This window comes from Lynx rufus, unplaced genomic scaffold (assembly GCF_022079265.1).
Source record: "Lynx rufus isolate CCGP_SWC_20201006 ecotype Redwood Valley unplaced genomic scaffold, mLynRuf1.p SCAF_7, whole genome shotgun sequence".
NCBI lineage: Eukaryota > Metazoa > Chordata > Mammalia > Carnivora > Felidae > Lynx > Lynx rufus.
This window is the reverse complement of record NW_025814889.1, coordinates 55,933,073-55,940,630: the sequence shown is the minus strand read 5'-3', so window position 1 is coordinate 55,940,630 and position 7,558 is coordinate 55,933,073.

Below are 7,558 nucleotides of genomic sequence, written 5' to 3'. Positions count from 1 at the left end.
TTAAGATATAGTTTGATTAGCAAATTTGATGTTCATAATACAGTATTGATTCCTATAGTCACTACTATAGAAGTTCAAATTTTTAAAATTAAAAAAATTTCTTAAATTCCAGTATAGTTAACATTATAGTGTTGTATTCATTTCAGGTGTACAATACAGTGATTCAACAATTCTATACATTACTCAGTGCTCATCAAGATAAGTGTACTCCTAATCCCCTTCACCTATTTCACTCATCTTCCCACCCATCTTCTCATTCATAACCACTTGTTAGTTCTCTATAGTTGAGGGTCTGTTTTTTGGTTCATCTCTCCTTCCCCCCCGCCCCACCTTTGTTCATTTGTTTCATTTCTTAAAAACACAAGAAACAAGTGTTGGAGAGGATGTGGAGAAAAAGGGACCCTTGTGCACTTTTGGCAAGAATGCAAACTGGTGCAATTACTGTGGAAAACAATATGGAGGTTCCTCAAAAAATTAAAAATAGAACTACTCTATGATCCAGTAATCACAGTACTAAGTATTTTTACCCAAAGAATAAAAAAACACTAATTTGAAAGGATATATACATCTCTAAGTTTATTGCAGCATTATTTACAATAGTGAAACTATGGAAGCAGCCCAAGTGTCCATTGATAGATGAATGAATAAAGATGTGGTATATATATGTGTATATATATATATATATATATATATATATATATATATACACACACACACAATGGCATATTATTCAGCCATAAAAAAAAGAATGAAATCATACTATTTGCAACAACACGGATGGAGTTAGAGAGTATAATACTAAGTGAAGTAAGTTAGAGAAAGACAAATATCATGATTTCACTCATATATGGAAATTAAGAAGCATGTTTGATTTTTTAAAATTCCACATGTAAGTAATGTCATACAGTACTTGTCTTTCTCTGTCTGACTTAATTTCATTTAGCATAATGCCCTCAAGTTCTTTCTGATTTCATTTTATTTTCACTATTGACATACAAGTGATATCTCTTTAAAAAGTTTTAGTTGTGCTAGACTTTCTTTCTTTTTTAATGTTTATTTATTTTTGAGAGAGTGAGTGCAAGCAATGGAGGGGCAGAGGGAGATGGAGACAGATGATTCAAAGCAGGCTCTGTGCTAACAGCAACGAGCCCATTGCAGGGCTCGAATTCACAAACTGTGAGATCATGACCTGAACCGAAGTTAGACACTCAGCCAACTGAGCCACCCAGGTGCCCCTCGATTTTTCAATATATACTTTTAATTTACCACAGTCTATCTTCAAATAACCTAAGTACGTTGTTATGAAGTGCTTAGGTATAACGGCACCCCATCCCAAAAGTGCAAGATTTGTATATTGAAAATATATGAAATACTTAGGAATAAGTTATAGTATTTCTTACTTCAAGAAAACTAGCATAACTACTTTGTGGTTGGAGAATATTCTCTAAATGATTGCAATCAAGTTATTTTTATTTTTTTCATTCTTCTTTCTTTAGGCTTTATCAACTTCCTGCGGTGAGTGCTTAAGCTTGTTTACTGTCAGTCTTTCTTAGTTCCTAATAACTGTATCTAAAGTTATAAACTCCTCTGAAGTTGTTCTTTTATCATTCCACAAGTTTTTTACAGCATTTTTATTTATTTTAAATCTAAATATTATAGTTACCATTGTGATTTCTTCATTAGTCCATAAATTATTTAAAAGTGTATGTCTAATCTCCAAATGTATGAGTTTCTTTCACTTTGTTGTTATCTAATAAAGTTGCACTATAATAAAATATTGTGATTTAAGTGACAAATTCTTTGGAAATTCTTGAAAATTCCCTGTTGCTTTTCAGTTCAATTTGCGTAACTGTTTCGTATGTACTTGGAAAGAAAATTTGTTTATTTGTTGCATACAAGATCGTATATCTCTGTATCATCTATTATCATCTATCATCAAGTATCTATAAAATCAAGCTTATTGGGGCGCCTGGGTGGCGCAGTCGGTTAAGCGTCCGACTTCAGCCAGGTCACGATCTCGCGGTCCGGGAGTTCGAGCCCCGCGTCAGGCTCTGGGCTGATGGCTCAGAGCCTGGAGCCTGTTTCTGATTCTGTGTCTCCCTCTCTCTCTGCCCCTCCCCCATTCATGCTCTGTCTCTCTCTGTCCCAAAAATAAATAAACGTTGAAAAAAAAATTTTTTTAAAAAATCAAGCTTATTAATTATTAACTCTTCTACATCCTTACCAATATTTTTGTCCCCTTGATTTATCAATATCTGAAAGAGGTGAGCATGGTATATTGATTACATTGAACGCCCTGCATAATGACCTCTGTGAAACTGTGACTTTGCAGCTCCTCCCATCAAGAGGTCTAATCTATTTCCCCGTGTGGTGACTTTGGGTAGGCCTTCTGCGTTCATTGGCCAACAGAACACAGTAGAAGTATTGATGCACCTATTCTGAGCCTAGATTCCAGTACTGTGTGTGTCTGCTTTCTCTCTGGAACCTCTACCATGCCATGCAAACAAGCCCTGGCCAGTCTGCTAGAAGATGAGAAACTTCATGGAGCAAAGATAAGTCATCTTAACTGCTCATCTTGCACTTGAATTAATTAGCTGATGAGCACATTCATGAATAACAATAACTGACAATTATCTTAAGCCAGAGAGTTTGGGGGTAATTTTTATGGAGCAATAACCAACTGACACATAGCATTAACATTTCCCCTGTAATTATGCAGTTGTCAATTTGTCTTTATACTTTTGGTACTTTTACTTTTTATATTTTTGAGGATATGAATTCAGGTGTATGTAATTTTATGATTTCTTATCATCTTTGTGTTTTAATCTTTTACCAATGTAAGTGTATCTTGTATTCATGTGAAATGTATTCCCTGTAAACATCACATTTATATTTTGAGCAGTATGAACATTGATGTAGCACTTTTCTTTGGGTTGCTTTTTGGCTGGTATGCTTTTTGCCCCAACTCATATATATTTAAATGCTCTGTGGATTTTTGTTCTCATTGTGTCTTCTTATGTGTGGTCCACCATTCCTTTGCTTCTTTTTGTTGTCTCTTTCTGTGTTTTCTGTTGAATTATCAAGTCCTCCCACTTTGTTCTTTTGTTATCTGTTTGAAAATTCAGATTTCAAAAAGCTAATAAGTAATATCTTGCTTTTTCCTCTTGTGTGTTCTGAAGCAACTGAGAGATAGACAAGACAGTAAGGCAGACAGAGGTCAAATACCACCTGTATTACTAACAAAGGTTTTGGAGAATGTGACTCTAAGTCTGTTGTCTCTGAATTAGGCAGAATTACCTGGTCCCTAGTAGTGCTGAGTAACCACAGAACTCCTTCCTCAGGGACAAACAAAGTTGAGCAGAACAGAATGTATGTTCTCTCCTGATAAGCAGATCCCAAGGGAGGAAGAAGATTAGAAGGGGCTGAGCTAAGCATTCAGTTATGTTGGAGGAGGTCATCGAGAGGATATGACCACTGTTGACTCATGAGCTGGATCTGGGCAGTTAGAGGCTCCTCACTCTCTCCCTGTCCTTGGAATGTATGTTCTGCCCACCATTCCCAAGTGGGAGCTGTTCCAAGGACATAGCCTTATGAGAGTAAGGGGTTGTTGAGACCATCTGGGCAGTATACATGACTGAAACCAGTTAAATCCTCCATTTAAACTTCTAAGAGTCCGGCGGGCAGGTATGGAAACTTTCTTGTCTTATGGCAAGCCTCCTATGCAAGTTTCCTTGCTTATTAAGACTGTTACCTGCCGGTCTGGAGTAGGCTGGCTCTTTCTTCAGTCTCTCCTTGCCCTCAGTGTACAGGGGCCGGTTTGCAAACCAACAAGTTGCCTTTCCTAAACTATCATTCAGAGAAGTAATTTTGACTCTCCCAGACAAGAGTGAGAAGGAGTGGCCCGAGTGCCCAGGAATACTATTTTAATAAAAATCACCCCTAGAAACACAAGTGGAGGCATAGGTATTCTTAGAAAATAAATAGTATATTCCACATCTGTTCTCTTAGTTATTATGCCCACATTTTTAGTATATCTTTCCTATGGCTGTTGTAACAATTACCACAAATTAGGGGGTTTAAAACAACACACATTTATTCTTGTACCGTTCTAGAGGCCAGAAGTCTGATAGCAGTATCCTGGGTGACAGCAGGGTCATGCTTCTTCCAGGTGCTCTCGGGCATGGATCTCTTCCTTTTCTTTTCCACCTCCGAGACTTCCATCTTCAAAGGCAGATGTTTAGCGTCTTGCTTTGGTCATTACACTGACTCTGTCTCTGCTCTCATCACATTTCTTATGTGGACACTTATGATTACGTTTAAGACCCACCTGAACATTCCAGTGTTGTCCCGTCTCAGGATCCTTAATCCCAGCTGCAACGTCCCTTTGTCATATAAAATAATATTCACAGGCTCTGGAGATTCGGACATGGCTGTCTCTGGGGGCCATTACTCAGCCTAGCGCCCATATATAGTTAACATTTTTATTTCTCCAACAAGTCTAAACTTAGAGCCTCCTTTCTGTCCTTCTCCCAAATAAGCCGGGACTTAATGTTGTTGTCTATGATTTTTAATTCTAACATTTTAACGTTTTTTATTTATTTTTGGGACAGAGAGAGACAGAGCATAAACGGGGGAGGGGCAGAGAGAGAGGGAGACACAGAATCGGAAACAGGCTCCAGGCTCCGAGCCATCAGCCCAGAGCCTGAAATTCTAACATTTTAAAATGTACACATTATGGTTGTTTGACTATTATAAATATTTACTGAGATTACCAATGTGCTTTTATGATGTCTACTTACTACTTTTTGCATATCATTCCTTTCTTCTAGGTTCATTTTCCTTGCATCTCAAATATGTTTTTTAGAAGTTAGTTTATTCCAATTTTTATCTTTCGATAAAAATTTGTATCTAAAATTGTTTTTAATCCACCTTCACTTTCAATTTAATTTAGTTGATTATAGAATTTTAGGTTCATGATATTGTTTTTTTCCTCAGAATTGTACCACAGTTCCTAGCAGAGAACTAGAACCTCTGGATGAATGAATGAATTTTGCAGACATTAGGAAAATAGAATAGTGAAAATAATCCTGGATTAGGGGTCAGAAAAACTGGCCTTAAATGCCAGATCTTCTACTTATTACAATTAAGCTTTGAAAAGCCATTTAACATAATAATCTCACTTGAAAATTGGAATAATAGTCTTCACCCTAATTCACAACATCCTTGTCAGTCTTAAAAAAAATAATGAATTTGCAAATTATGTATGGTGAAATTGTACAGCTTCTTAGTAATTGATTATTTATTATTATGATTTAGAATTGTTGATAAGGTTGGTTTATTTTTCATTGCTATAGAATAGGATTATATATGTTTCACAGACGTAATTCTCAACTGTGGAATTTAAGTAGATCAATTCATAAAAAGTATACTGCCCCAGCAAAAATAGACATTGTATAATTAAAGATTCTCCTCTAGTATATCAATATAGTGCTTTCATTATGATGGTTTTTGAAATAACTTTAAGTATAAATGCTTAATTGGAAAACTTGATATCCTTTGCAGTAATGTTTTCTTGACAGGAAATTATTTCTATGAGATTATTTTAGCAAATTGATTACATCTGTAGTTTAGAATGAATAATGACCCAGAATCCATAATGGTTAGAAACATTTTTTTTTCCCCTTTGCATTGCTATCAGTCACACCAAGCATTTTATCCTCACAGATAAGATTTTCAAAGAAGCTATTAGAGATGAGGTTGAGGGAACAAGATGGATTTGTTTTGGCATAAGGATGGAGTTAACTCTTCCATATCCTACAAAGACACAAACACACACACATATGCTTTAATAGAAGAGTCATCTAGTTAAATTATTCTTGTCTGCCTTGGTGGTGTTTGCTCAGCTACTTAGAGAAACTGGTTATCTGCAGATTATCATCCCTATCTCTTTGTCACCCCCTGAAATTGAGGAGAAATTATTTCTGTTTTTGCCTGGTCACACTCAGTTATGTTTGATGGGCCTCCTCAGAATTTAAATTGATCAGTTTCCTAATCCTCCACTTGGAAATAAAATACTCAGCTGTTATTGGTTCCCAACATAGATATTAGAAATGCTTATTGGTCTGTAAGGCTTTCTTCCACACTTTGGCACAAACACCTCATTTACCAAAGTGGTTATAATGGTGGAAATAGAAGCTAAAGCATCAGTTCATAATGGGTAGAAGGAGGTGGGTAGCAGCTGGGTTCAGCAGGTTGATTGCTATTTGTCCCCTTGGGCATTTTCCAGAGAAACCTTTAAGATTTATTCTCATCATGTTGCAGAGGCATGAACCTAAGGGACTGCCACTTAATGTCCCAACTAGAGACCAATTTTCTTTGATATTCATTGGGATGGACACAGGTACAACTTTACCCCTCAGATTTTAGGTCTCAAACTACTAATAACCTGTTTACAATTGCTTTTATATTTTTTCAGCTAATCTTGGCATGTTAAGGGTTCTATTGCCATGAGCACAGTGATTGGTACAGAAGAGAGGAAAGTAAACATTACATGTAAAATGAATGAAAACTTTTAATTTCTTCTTTTAAAAAAATTGAACTACTATTTTTTTAGAGGCCCAGATAAAGTGTCTCAGTCTTGATTTTGGCTCAGGTCGTGATCCAAGTGTCATGGGATTGAGCCCCGCATGGGACTCTGCACTGAGCATGGAGCCTGTTTGGGATTTTCTCTCTTTCTCTCTCTCTCTCTCTCTCTCTCTCTCTCTCTCCCCCTGTGTTCCTCTCCCCTGCTTGCATGAATGTGCATTCTCTCTCTCTCTCTCTCTCTCTCAAAAGGATGTTTAAGCTAAAAAACCAATTAATTCTTGTAGTGCTTATGTATCTTTACTACCTTGTTACCATATTAGTGTCATGCTGAGTTTTTATCTAGGAATTACCTTGTGTGTCTTTTATATTAACATTTTATTCTTTGATCTCAATGTTTCAAAGTCTGAAAATTTTATCACTTCTTTTGTAGGCTTGTTTTTGGAATCTCAATGTGATATTTTAAAAAGATCTCTGACCAAGAACGTTTTATTTGAGTCTTTTATAAACATCCTGGTTTTAAATATCTGCTATCTAAACAACAATCAATTTTGGAAAGAATAAAAAGCCAATGGAGTCAATTATCCCTTTGCCCAAACTCCAAACTGGTAATCTTCAATTATGATATTAGTTTTCTCTAATTATTTAAAGCTTTGGCAAAAGTATCGTTGGGTAAGAAAGTTGACATGAAGCCTGCCTGCCTCTCTTTCTTTCATCTTTCTTTTCTTTCTTTCTTTTTTCTTTCCCTTTCCCTTTTCCTTTCCTTTCCTTTCCTTTCCTTTCCTTTCCTTTCCTTTCCTTTTCTTTCCATCTTTCCCTTTCTTCCTTTCCTTTCCTCCTTTCCTCTCTTCCTCTCTTCCTCCCTTCTTCCCTCCCCTCCCCTCCATCCTTCCTTCCTTTCTCTGCATTTCACAAAGATGTTCAAGGTTCATTCTCCCAATATCACTTATTGCATTAAAACTTGGAGGTGTTTAAT